We start from the raw sequence: 15,726 nt of genomic DNA, 5'->3' as shown, positions 1-15,726 counted from the left end.
AAAATAGAGATTGACTGAGTGATTGAGAGTTATCTGACATTACGAAATGGACTACAGTGAAACAGAAATATGATCAAATGATTATACTCCACGGTTTTATTTATTTTTAAAGATAATCACTTTATGTTATGCTTTTCGTTATTTTACCTTGTAACATTTTTTCCAACTAACGGCAAAGAATAAAAAAGATGATTAATTTTGATATAAAGAAATACTTGTGCTCTGAGGCCATTTCTCTGGGGAGGTTTAAAACCCCTATTTTCAGCTGTCTTATATTTAGGTAATCATTTAATGATGATATTGATATTTTCTTTCTTAAAAGTTTTACAATTAAAAGTTTATCAACAAGCCAAACCTTTGCTATGCTTATCTGGGACGTATTTGGTGTGGATTTAGGGTTAAGCCGTTTTCGATAACGTGCACAGCTTTGTCCATAATTTTCCATATATACCGTATACAGTATATACATACATATATGTATATACATATACATACATACATACGCACACACACCTATATATATACTGTATATATACTGTATGCATATATATATATATATATATATATATATATATATATATATATATATATATATATATATACATGCATACATGCATACATACACACACACACACACACACACACACACACATATATATATATATATATATATATATATATATATATATATATATAGATATATATATATATATATATATATATATATATATATATATATATATATATATATATATATATATATATATATATATATATATATATATATATATCACTTAACTTCCAGAAAAGGGCCCATCTTCTGCTGAAATGTTCGCAAATGTCTACTCCTAACTTATTACGCAATCCCGCTAAAAGAAAGACAAAATAACCAACCAAAAACTTTCAAAATCACCTCTCAAGTTGTTGGTGGATGAGGTAAAGGTTTAAAAATCCGAGGTCATGAATAATGCAGCATGATACAGATTATATAAAAAAAGAGAGAAATGAACAGAATCATTCACGTGAACCAAAATCTTCAGTGTACATGGCAATAATTAATGTAAGCGCGGTAAGTAGGCCACTGAAATACAAGAGCCAAGTTCTAAATGGCAATAAAGACAAAAGTTTACTCCTAAAATTATGGTAACGGAAAACTTAACACGTATGAATCTCATCTCAAATAAATAACAATGGTTTTGGGTAATAATAATAATAATAATAATAATAATAATAATAATAATAATAATAATAATAATAATAATAATAATGATAATAATAATAATAATAACAATAATAATAACAATAATATGATTAAACACTAATGAGCACTAAAAAAGAAATTTAACATAGCCGATATACCTTGCGATGGTTTTGCAACATGGGTAAGTGCAAACGGATACACCAGAAAGGCGAGTGGAAGATTTCTACCTTTTAATAATCTCCGTACAAGCGTTAAGGAACCGCAGCGCCTATGATTTATAAGAGAACAACTGTGAGAACGGCCTAAAACCTGGCCTAGAAGAGCCTAGTCCGTATCATATTAGGCCTAAAAAAAACGTACTTACCGCCAGATCGGGCGTGAAATTCAGTAGGGAGTAGAGTAGTAACTTTAAATTATCGTTGCTCTGAAAGAGTCACTAGTATTTATTATACGTTTGCTCTCGACTTCAGGGAGACATCTTGGAGTGTCTTTAGAAATGCTCTTATATGCTTTTTTTCCTTAGAAGATTAATTAAAGCGGAATGATTTCTCTAAAATCACAGGAAGAAGTGTCAATTAATTTTTTTCAGCTTCATAAACGCGTAGTGTAAAGAACACGAGTTTAAAAAATATATATCAATTTCTTTTACGGGTGATGTAGAGCTCTTACCACTCGCAGTACTTGATCAGTCACCACTGTACCTTCCAACGGAACTTTTAATTGTTTGTAATCTTCATTAATGGATAGAGGTTCGATACCATGCTTAATCAGATGAAGAAGAACTACTTTATTTACAGTTTAATTTCTCTTCAACTACTATTTCTCCAATTCAATTTATTTTTAAGTTTAAATCCTGTTTCATTAATGCAATATCTCATCAGTTCCCGTTCCAGTATAATGTAACTTCAAATCTTGTTAATATACCATATTTTAAAAATTAATTCGAAACTATGATTACTAACCAGTAGAGGCATATTGTAAATAATAATATTAATGCAACACAACTACGCGTATTTATATGAAAAAATAAAAGGGATTGAGTTCCGTAATAAGCTATCACAAGAAAATGCCTATTCTCAAAATATTAAAAAGAGAGAGGAGAATAACATGTGGAAACTATAAAGTAGTAATTAGCCTCAATATCCATAAGACAACCAGAAGGACCATTCCAGAGTTTTAAAGTAAAGATTCCTGAAGACGTTTGTAGCCTCACTGTCGAATTCAGTCAAGATTTTGGGGTGATACCCCGTTTTCGAATGACCAAGTCAATAACGTGAAGAAAGTGGACTTAACTGAGAAACATCGCACTTTTAAAGATATCCTTAGATAAACACTCTACTGTTGAGTTAGATGATGTTTATATGATCTCCTTTGGCCAAAAGAATTATCAGCATAAGAAAATACTAAATATTATGGAAAATGTTGGAAGATTAATCTTCTGTCATTTGGAGGAATAACACCGGTGCTCGTGAACTGGCTCCCAGTCAGGTCAAGAATCATATACAAGATGTCTCAACGTTTCAAGTATTAAGTGAGGAAAACCAAGATATGTTAAAGGACTTTCAGTTGAGAGCTGTTATAATACTAAAGCATTACAGCACTAAGCCGTTTATGATGAAGGATCCATGATGCAATCTGCGAAGTAAAACTGTTCAGTAAATTACTACATGAAGGTACGCCCAGTGAAAATACATTCATATTCATGAAGAGAATAAAAACAATCCTATTTAGTGACGAAAACAAGGTTAACGATACCTGTACTGGACTAACTGAGAGAGAGAGAGAGAGAGAGAGAGAGAGAGAGAGAGATTCTGAAGGAAGTATTCGTCCGAATTCTTCCTTTTCGTTTATTTTTAAATGCGTACTCCGAAACGAGCAAAACATAAAACTACGCCATAAGGCCACTGCTAGATAAAAAATAAAATAAAGCAATTACAGTTGTAATATTTGTAATATTTAAGAACATTATTCATATGATAAATATAACTCCTTCAGCCATTAAGCTAAAGCAATCCATATCCCCCACCGCCGTTACGCTATTTGATTCTCTAGGTTACCACTTGTATGTCAGCCCTATCGATTCCTTTCGCGTTTGGCTCTCTTAATTTTTTCTTTCATTACTGGAGCAATGGGTCATTAAGAAGTTCGTCTTGCTGGCGTGTCTATGAAAAACTATAAGTTAATAAGGTTAGTCACGACGTCAAAGGAACGGAAAAACTCGCAGGAATGAACAAAACAAAACAAAACTTCACTATAAATGGCAACGTTGCTTATCGATAGTTGTCATTAGCTAAACTCGAAATCTGCTGTTGGGAATCGTGTTGGAGAGTTTACAAATCATCCATTAATTTAACAAAAAATCTAATTTTTATATTGAATCGGTAACCAATTGTTCCAGAAGCTGAAGAAAGATGAAGTGAACGATTTAGATACAGTCGAAGTCAATCAAACAATCGTCCAAATTTCTGATCCCAACTGATCAATAAGTCCCAGGCAAACAGCTTTCCCACGGACACCAAGAATAAGAATTATACACTTCACTATACATGTTATTCATAACATGGACGCCCTATTAACCCCGCACTATGGAGTCCTGGGGTGCAAGGTAAGGGGCACCGGCTCACTCAACCAAGATAGGGTTGAGTCACTTATCCTCCGCCCGCATTGAAATTTAAGATGCGATCGCTTATCGATCACACACAGCTTAACCACATCACGTCCTTACGTCAGTTTCTTTCGTCTGTGTGCGATTGTATCGCCTCCTTTGGCTTCCATTCTCCTTTCTACCACTCTTTTTCTTTTAACTATATATATATATATATATATATATATATATATATATATATATATATATATATATATATATATATATTATATATATATATATATATATATATATATTATATATATATATACATGTGTGTAAGTAAATGTATATTCACATATATTAAGCTACAAATATAGTTTAATATCCAATTCACTGTACCTCGGAAGTATCTTATACCTACAGGGAGTTCAAACTGACAAGTGCTTTGTCCCCAGTGGGATTCGAACCACTTCCTGCTTTAGAAACAATGGTGTTCAGTGACTTTTGACACCGAGTGATACAGACAAGTAACAAAGCTGACATCGACTCTGCTGTACATATGCCTGTCGAATTCAGATTTTGTATTTAGAATCGATATCTGCCCACCTCCACTATAATAGCTGATTGGTAAGTTTGTAATACATAGCTAATTATGAATTTTTGTCACATATACCATGATACTTTTTTATATTCACAAATATTAAGCCGCAAATATCGTTTAACATTCAGTGTACTATACCTTGGGAATAACTTACACCCAAGGTTAATCATAATTGATCGGTGCTTCGTTACCGGTGGGATTCAAACCGCTGCCTGGTTCAGGCACAACGATTAACTACGACATTTGACCACTGACCTTTCAAGAGAGGTAGTACGTTGAAATCGACTCTGGTGTACATATGCCTGTCAAATTGTCGATTTTTAAAAATCAGAATCAATATCACCCAACCTTAGCGATGAAAACTGATTGGTAAGTTAGTAAAACGTGCCTAATTATGAATTTTTGTTACATACCCAATGAAATTTATATTTTCAAATATTAAGACACAAATATTGGATCCCACTGGTGACGAAGCCCTAATCAGTTTTAATTTCCCTTCGGTGAAAGTTATTTCTGGAGTATAGTGAGCTAGATACTAAACAGGTATATATACAATAGAGTAGATATTAACTTATTGCCTCTCTTGATGGCTCACTGATCAAAAGTCACTTTATATCGTTATTTCAAAACTTTGCAGCGGTTGAATCTCACTGGTGACGAAGTACTTATCAATTATAATTTCCCTAGGGTGTAAGTTATTCCCGAGATACAGTGAACTGGATATCAAAGGTTGTTTGTAGCTTAATATCTGTGAATATAAAAAGTGTCATGGTGTATGTGAAATAAATTTATAAACAGCTACGTTTTACAAACTTACTAGTAAGCTGTTATGGTGGAAGTGGGTTGATATCGATTCTATGTAAAAAACAGTAATTCGACAGGCGCGTATACAGCAGAGTCGATATCAGCTTATTACCTCTCTTGATGTCTCAGTGGTCAAGTCACTGTGCAACAATGCTTGTAAACTCGGCGACAGTTCGAATCCCACTAGTGACGAAGTACTTATCAGTTTTAAGTCCCCATGGATGTAATTTATTCCAGAGGTAAGGTGAATTGGATATTAATACACACACACACACACACACACACACACACATATATATATATATATATATATATATATATATATATATATATATATATATATATATATATATATATATAATCTCTTTTTGATTGACAACAAAAAATCACTGAAAAGTTCATCGATAAATTGTTGTCTATAAAACTCCATTGCCAACCCAACTGCAAATGTACACACACACACACACACACACACACACACACATACATATATATATATATATATATATATATATATATATATATATATATATATATATATATATATATAGTGTATATCCAACATACTTCATATTGGCACCTCTAAATTCAAACTTCCAAACAATACTAGCTCCAGCTTCCTAGGAAATACACGATGAAGCAGCTTTTCCATAACCATCTGAGCTTTCTTAGATGGACAAGGAGAAGTTGCTATGTCATGTGGAGAGGGACAACACAGATGGTGGAGTACACTAAAGGTCTTCAGCTGCCACAACCTGATATCACCCTTGTGTTGGGAAACACTGACATGAAAGCAGTGTACGCTGAACACTGCTAGCTGCTCTTGTGACTTGGAGTAGCACTGCCTGTAGGAGAACCCAGTGAATCTTGGATCAGCATGGTTTGCTGATTCATATATGAAGGAGGAGTGAAAGCCTCTAAATTTGGACTCTGCTGGACACTGAATGGCCGAAGACTTTTGTGGGTTTATCTAATCCTTTGACGTCTGTTAATCTTCATTTTCCTGAACTATGAAATCTGTGTTAAACTTTCATCTTAGACACTTTTTTTTCAGTCAATTATTCAGCTGTAACTACATATTAGAACGTTGTTTCGATTGTAAACCTAGTGAAGCCCTAAAGAAGGTCATTTGGCCTGGGAATGAATAGATATTAAAAGTTTTTATCTATTCATTCAAGACTTCAGCATTGAAGATTGGATGAAGTACTGGAGATGCTGGAAGTGTTGCCAGTATGTTACAGGTGGCCCATGTTCATCAACTTGGAGAAATAAATTAAGGGAGGATTTTCCTAGAAATACACACATGTATATACTCGTATACATGTGAATGTGAGTGTGTGTTGCGTGTGTATGTGTGTGTGGGGGGGCATTTGTACTAGCGCCATCTCTTTCTCCGAACTGGTTGAACCACTGTTGTAGACTACTTGCCAAGTACTTAATTTACTAATTATGTCAACAAGGATAGAGAATTTGAATTGTTCCAATCACTAAGAATAACTAGCATCACAACAATGGCTATATGCAGTATACATATATATATATATATATATATATATATATATATATATATATATATATATATATATAAATATATATATATAAATATATATAATATATATATATATATATACCTATATATATATATTTATATATATAATTAATGAAGCTACAAAATTTTTAGTTGATAATTCGCTCTACCTCGGAAATAATATATTTTCATATGATGTGATAAAAAGGAATATATTAGTTGATATGTGTAGCTTTCTGATTATATATAATATATATATGATAAAAGTCATATATATATATATATATATATATATATATATATATATATATATAATATATATATATATATATATATATATATATATATATATATGTATGTATATATATATATATATATATGCATATGTATACATATATATCTATATATGTACAAGTATATATAAATATATAGATATATATGTATATGCATATATATATACACACTATATGTACTCTATATGTATATATATATATATATATATATATATATATTGTAATGAACCGCAGTCAGTTCTTCAGGTTCTAAAATAAAAACAAAACAAAAAAACAAATAGAATGGGACTGGATTGACTGGCAGCAGTCATGACAAACCGAAGAGGAAGGAGTGTAACAAAACCACTGAGGCACCTCAAAACTAATTTATCATAATAAAGTTATATACATTATGTACAAGTGAGTCAAGGTTTGGTGTTAAACAAATCACAGTTAATTGTTAATTAACTGTGATTTGTCAGTCAAAAGAAGCAGAAACAAATGTAGCTAAAACTGAGTTACTTTACGAAAACCATCAATAAATAAACACAGCAATCACTACAACAACTCAAATCAACAATAAAGTACAAGTCACCAAACACTTTAGCTACATCACAAATAACCAAACAGTTACATTACAAATAAAAAACAGGCAGCATAAACAATAATACGGAAGCACAGCTTACAGCATAATTAACAATAATCAAACAGCATAAATAACATTCAACAAGCAGCATTGAAAAAAAGATACTAACTCAGGGTAGCACAATACAAAAAAAAAAAAAAAACGGACTATCTCCGTAGAGACGTCGAGACAGACCCAGCCGTCAAAGAGGATGAAGATTCAGACGAACTCCGTGCAATCATCGAAGCAGCCAGTGACTGCAAACAGGAACACATCCAACACACAGATGACCACGGCAGAAACGTCGAGACAGCAAATCTGCTGCCAAACAGGAACCAATTCCCCAGATGACTATGGTTTGGTCACCCAACCATCCTCTGCTACCACAGCCAACAGGTAACATGATACCTGCTGCAAAAATAAGGACGCCTTGCTGCTATGCTGCTGAGACCTGACTCGCTGCCATACCAAACCTGACTGCCGCAGTCAATACAAAGGCGACAGGCGTCAACCTTAAACAAAAAAATACCAACGGGTAAGGAGACAACACCCACAAGAAGGAACAATCTTAACAATCTGCGAATAATTGTTCTAAAAAAAACTCTAAACATCACAATATATATATATATATATATATATATATATATATATATATATATATATATATATATATATATATATATATATATATATATATATATATGCTGTACATAGAAGAGGAGTAGTCCTTCTCCAGGAAAAATTTGTTTTCCAATGACTGAATATCATGAAAAGTTGGCAGGAAAATTTTAAGATTATTGTAGTAGCCAAACCCCATTGCTTAATGCTCGTAAGGTTTATAAATTCTTTTCTATATAAATGGCCAAAGATTACACATTTCCTCTGACACTTAATTTAATAAAATTCGATCAACCCCATATTAATAAAACATACACATTTTTAGTGTACGTCTACTTAAACAAGTAATCGTTATCTTAAGCATAAACAAAAATTGCATTATCTATGAGGTATATTGCGTACTGACCTATCTAAGAAAAACCTATCCAATCTTCCTTTTTTGAACTGAAAATCATTCACTTTCCATAATGACTCACTGAGAACCCCACATTTCACCACCATTAATCATGTTCTTCGAATACCAAATGAGTAATTGAAACGTTTTCCATACTCAGGAATATGAACTATTATCTACATCTCTTATTCCCACTATAACGTACATAATATATACCCATATATAAATACATATACACACATGCAAACACACACATATGTATATATATATATATATATATATATATATATATATATATATATATATATATATATATATATATGAGAGAACCATTAACCAAAAATACGAAAAAGTTAAATGGTAAGAATGCCAAAAGATATCCCACCTTCAGACAGATACCCAGCGAGAAACGGTAAACGTGTACTTTAAGAAAGACCCAGGACAGAGTGGGGAGAGAGAGAGAGAGAGAGAGAGAGAGAGAGAGAGAGAGAGAGAGCCGGGGAGGGAGGAAGGGGAAGGTGGTAGCCTGAAAGCTGCTTAGGATCCGTCATCTATCCACTTCACAAGTTTTGGTTTCACTCTGTTCAGATTCTCTCGCGAGCTTCTTTTTTTTTTATTTTGAAAGGCCATCTGATAGTAAGTTTCCTTCCTTCCTCTGGGAGATATATATATATACTGTATATATATATATATATATATATATATATATATATATATATATATATATCTATATATGCATATATTACATATTATATATATAATTACATACATACATACATACATATATATATATATATATATATATATATATATATATATATATATATATATATATATATATATATATATGTATATATATACAATATATTTATATATATATATATATATATATATATATATATATATATATATATATATATATATATATATATATACATATACATACATACAGTATATACTTACATACGCACACGCACACAAATATAAGTATATATGTAATTATTTACACATACATAAATACACACTCCTGAATGTAATGTACCGTATGCATATACTGTACAAATATACGAAAGACACACATTTTCTGTCTTTTCAAAGCTACGTGAAAAAAAAATCCGTCTATGATTATATGATTAAACATGAGGGGCAATGAATAAGAAAGCTTACGGGCAGAAATTGAGTTGAATCAATAAGAACAATACAACGTATTTTATCTTATTTTCACTCATTTCATTAAAATAATATTTTACCCTCCGTCATCATTCATTTGCATAGTCGCTTATCTCGTGTGTCGTGTTTGTTCCCTCTTTCATTCATTGTCGTGTTTTAAATTCCTCATTGTGCACCGACCCCTCATTTAATTGTTTTGCCTTGCTTAGATGCTTGGAATAAACCCCAAAAGAATTCATCGTCCTTCCTTTTTGATATCCTAAGGTTAAACCAGGGCACCCCAATCCTTGCATTAATCAAACTACCCATGCAAAGGGTTACATACAGATAATTGAATTCCAGACAGTGGGACCCATCCACAGCGAAGCCGGCCTCCGTCTCCCCTTCCGGATCTATCCCTGCAGTACCACCACCACCAACACCACCACCACCGTCGTCCAGCACGATTCCAGTTACAAGCTTTCTATTATTCGTCGTAACTAGAATATGTTGGTGCTAAAATCCCTCGATTTAGGAGTCCTTTGGTTCCGAGATGATGCTCTGCAATTGTACAGTCGATGGATAGGGGAAAAGGATGGAGCCATGAATGGGATCAAATTTGGGCCAACTTTAAACGTATTTAACGGTGCCAATACAACTAAATGGGAAAATTAATGCACATTAAGTTATGTGGATAAAAGATATGCGAAAAAAACTTTACGAACACACACACATACATATACAGTATATATATATATATATATATATATATATATATATATATATATATATATATATATATATATATATAATGATTTTCCCTAGTTTTCTGGATCTGTAGAGCACTTTAACAGGTAGGTCAGCAACGGAATTTTACACACTTGGCCTTGGCAATCTGACTTTACTGTCCAGGGAATCATAAAAAGAAAAGAAAAAAGGGGATGTTTCATATGAGCTTAGGACTCTACTTCATGAGGGAATGTTACGTAAACACTGGGGTAACTAAAGTAATTGTATTTACAATAAAAGATCAAAATAAAGGGTAAAGTAATTAATATGGAGGCTTGCAAAGCCTGGAGTTCTTCCTACTGGAGACTTGAATGGTTGCAAGGCACAGCCCAAGAAGAGTCCACTGCAAATGGGTCACTCTGCAAGAGAGATTTAAGAATTACACGCCAGTAAGGGAAAATAGAAAACATACAGATGGATCGACACTGCACTGAGGGTGCCAAGGTCTCGAAAAATGAATGAATACTTAACACTGGGACACAAACACTTGAAATAGCACTGGGAAATGGCACAATGGATACAGAGATGTACTGGCACTCAATAAACACTTCTAAGGGCAAAATGTCGTGACTGAAAAGCCTTCACTTGTACTTGACCATGGGGGAAGCTGGTCTCTGGCGAAGAATGACGATGGGCGGTCCCACTCTTGGCACTCTGCACTAGTTCACTTGGGAAGTCCGTCCACGTGGTGTCGAAGGGACTGGATCCACGTCAGGAGCTTCAGGTGGTGATGGGGGGCGGGCCCTCTCAGCGTTTCGTAGCGATCACCAGCGAGTGTCTGGCTAACTGCAAAGATTTTCCTGTCCAGGCTCCTTTTAAGGCACCTGCCGAGGGTAGGGGCCCCGATGTCGGGCCTGTATGGTGACCGTGTCCAAGATGTGTCATCTTCCAGGTGTCTTAACCATCTGCTTGCATCTCCCCAGGTGTCCTGTGGAAAGAAAATTCAGCATGATCACTCTGCCTCATAGAATGGTTGTTTTAAGCAGCTTAGTTCATTTAAGCTGCTTAAGGGAGCAGCACTCATCCTCTTATCCTTGCCTTTTTTTGACTGTGCTATCCAAACATCTGTCCCAGGTAAGGGGAAGGGACAGATCAGAATACTGATAAGATTTATGTGTTGGTATCTGGGTCAACTTGGGTCGGCTGTGCAGCGACAAACCCACTCTTAGCATTCTAAAGGCTTGGCTTTTAGCGACCTCTTGCAATTTATAATAATACACGCATTATTAGCATACATACATACATACATACATACATATATATATATATATATATATATATATATATATATATATATATATATATATATATATATAACAATAATTACTAATGCTCCTGATGGATATTTACTTCTTTGACCATTTCTTTGATAATGCAGCACTCGAGCTAATCCCCATCTGGAGATCAGCCTCAAATGTAGAGAGCTTTATTTAACATGGTTTTACCTCTTTAAATATCTAACCACACACACACACATATATATATATTATATATATATATAAATTAAATATATATATATATATATATATATATATATATATATATATATACATATATATACAGTATATATATATGTATATATATATATATACATATATTTATGTACATACACATAAAAACACATAAATATATATATATATATATATATATATATATATATATATATATAACTATATATATATATATATATATATATATATATATATATATATATATATGTGTGTGTGTGTGTGTGTGTGAATGTATGTAGGCTATAAAGAGGTAAAATCATGTGAAGCAAAGGTCATGACATTTGAGGCTGATCTTCAGATCAGCCTCAGTACATCATTATCAAAGAAATGGTCGAAGGAGTAAATCTCCTTTAAGAGCATTAATAATTCTTGTTAAGAAAAAGATATATAAATATCACACACACACACACACACACACACACATATATATATATATATATATATATATATATATATATATATATATGTGTGTGTGTGTGTGTGTACATGTATGTATGTATGTATGCATGTGTGTGTGGGTGTGTGTGTGTTTGTAACGGTTTTTTTCACATATCGTTAACCTACTTAACGTAATTTTTCCATTTAGTTGCATTGGCACAATTAAATATATATATATATATGTGTGTGTGTGTGTGTATATATAATATTATATATATATATATATATATATATATATATATATATATATATATATATATATATATATATATATATATATATATATATATATATATATGTTCAAGATAAAATGAATTATATGTACTCATTTGTAACCTACTGTTTCACAATATTGATAATGTCATGCATAAAGGCAGAACACTATAACACATGTACATTTACACACACACATATGTGTGTGCGTGAATGTTTTACGAAAAGAGAAAACGGGGTTTTACGGAACTAACTGCCATGTCATATGTTAAGTATTTCTGGATAACACGCATATTCATTCGAGGACTTTTTAACTAGAAAGGAAGGGAAACTAAAAGATTAGTGCACATAATCTTTTATATGCTGAAGGCCAAGTAATAAAAAAAGAAAAAAAACGTATAACAGCCTCAGGTAACCTTTGAAAACTGAGAGGATAAAATTTAAAATTTCCCGAGGCAAACAATAAATAGGGAACAATGCAGAAATTCTGAAGACTGACATGCACTTACTAGAGGGATTTACTGCTAATATAAATATGTCATTCGAAAAGATCTCTTAAAAAACTAGGAAACTTATAAATGTTATGCATCCTGAGGAGATGAGTGTACAGCAGAATACATCACTTGCTAAAGCAGACGAATGGAACATTACTGTGAGTAAAATGAAATAAATGTGTCCTTTATAAATGTGCAAAGTTACAGTTCTACTAAACGTACTTCATTTTCTTAACTACTGTAGAAACGCAAGGTACATACTTACACACGAATGGATATTGGTATAATATAGTGCAAATTTCTAAAATTATCAAGTTAGTACATCCGTAATAAATGGAAACTGTGACCTGGATGCATAAATGAAGATAATCAGATAAAATATTTCAAAGCTTCTTCCAGTTAATTTTAGAGAGAAAATCTTAATGAACTCAAGTTCGCTTGAAAGAATCGTGGTTCTTAGAACCTATTTGAATAATGAAAACTTGCTTGTTTTCTAGACCTATGACAAATATATTAGTGGTTTTTATAAAACCATGAGAGAGAGAGAGAGAGAGAGAGAGAGAGAGAGAGAGAGAGCCTTTGACCAAGGTTTTTTCAAACTAGGTTGTAGTAGCAGTAACTAGTTAAACTGTACATGGAAGCAGTACGATTGTATATATTTCTATTGCATCATATATATATATATATATATATATATATATATATATATATATATATATATATATATATATATATATATATATATATATATATATATATATATATATATATATATATATAGGGCTGTCATGACTGACGGCAGATGCAACAAACAAAGGAGGAAAACAACAAAACAATAAAATAAGCTTAATATTAATTTATTTTTACAAATATTTACAAGTGAGACAGGTCTGGTAAAAGATAAAACCATAAGCATAAAAAAAACCAGAGGCAGCACTAAACAAAATAAAAGTTAAACAAACGATTAACGCTCTAAACAAAAGGTAGCTTAAAATTTAAATAAAGGCAAATAAAACAACAGCAGGCAGAACGAGAAAAAAACCAAACATAAGTCCTCCATCAGGGCACCAAGACAGACCCTCAGCTGCGTAACAGGGACAAAAACCCACCAACCAGAATACCCCGATGGAGACGTCAGGACAGCCTCACGCTGTCATCAAAGATGAGCAGCTCGTGGTCGCACGACTACTCATGGTCACCTCCACCTCTACGACGTGCTCCACTTCGTAGGCGTGCTCAATTTGCTGCTCATAAACTCGACCAACGTCGACTCCAAAACTGCCTGCTGCTGTTTCTACCAGAGCTGCCCTACCAGACCCGACTGGCGAAAGAAAAACGGCAGCTCACCGACGAGAACATCAAAACAAAAAAACTTGAAGGTAAAGGCGGCAATCACAAAAGGGAACGAGCGGGAGCCAGCAGTTCCCGCAAAACCATTAACGTGACACCTCCCACCTAAAAAAAAAAAAAAAAGATTATTTTTTTTTTTACTCATGATCCCCTCAATGCCGTAACAACCCCGCCAGCCAAAACAGAGCCATCGGTCGCCATTTCTAGTGGGTCGTTAAGGTTCTTTAATATACTCAGGACGGGGCTGTCATGACTGACGGCAGATGCAACAAACAAGGAGGAAAACAACAAAAACAATAAAATAAGTAATATTAATTTATTTTTACAAATATTTACAAAGACAGGTCTGGTAAAAGATAAAACCATAAGCATTAGCACTAAACAAAAAACGATTAATAAACAAAAGGTAGCTTAAAATTTAAATAAAGGCAAATAAAACAACAGCAGGCAGAAAGAAAAAAACCAAACATAAGTCCTCCATCAGGCACCAAGACAGCCCTCAGCTGCGTAACAGGGACAAACCACTGTTAAGCCTCACGCTGTCATCAAGATGGCTCGTGGTCACACGACTACTATGGTCACTAAGACGTGCTCCACTTCGTAGGCGTGCTCAATTTGCTGCTCATAAACTCGACCAACGTCGACTCAAAAATGTACTTCGCTGCCCTACGGCAGCTCACCGACGAGAACATCAAAACAAAAAAACTTGATAATCCACAAAAGGGAACGAGCGGGGAATAGTTATAAAATATCATAACGTGACAATATATATATATATATATATATATATATATATATATATATATATATATATATATATATATATAAACATATGTACAGTATGTAGTTCATCGCTGGGTGGCGGCTTCCGTTCTCAGCTACCACTCTGTTATGTGAGTTAATCTCCTAGCGGCCAGTGAAGAACAAAGAATTTGTTTCTGGTGATATATATTCATTTATATAATGTGGTTCGGATTCCACAATAGCTAGGTCCGTTGCTAGGTAACCAATTGGTTCTTAGCCACGTAAAAATAAATCTAATCCTTCGGGCCATATAGGCTGTTAATCAGCTCAGTGGTCAGTTAAACTAAGATATACTTAATGTATATGTATGTATATGTATATATATATATATATATATATATATATATA

The sequence above is a fragment of the Macrobrachium rosenbergii genome, chromosome 8, assembly GCF_040412425.1.
Source record: "Macrobrachium rosenbergii isolate ZJJX-2024 chromosome 8, ASM4041242v1, whole genome shotgun sequence".
NCBI lineage: Eukaryota > Metazoa > Arthropoda > Malacostraca > Decapoda > Palaemonidae > Macrobrachium > Macrobrachium rosenbergii.
The sequence above is the reverse complement of the archived record's forward strand: the minus strand, read 5'-3'. Positions refer to the sequence as shown.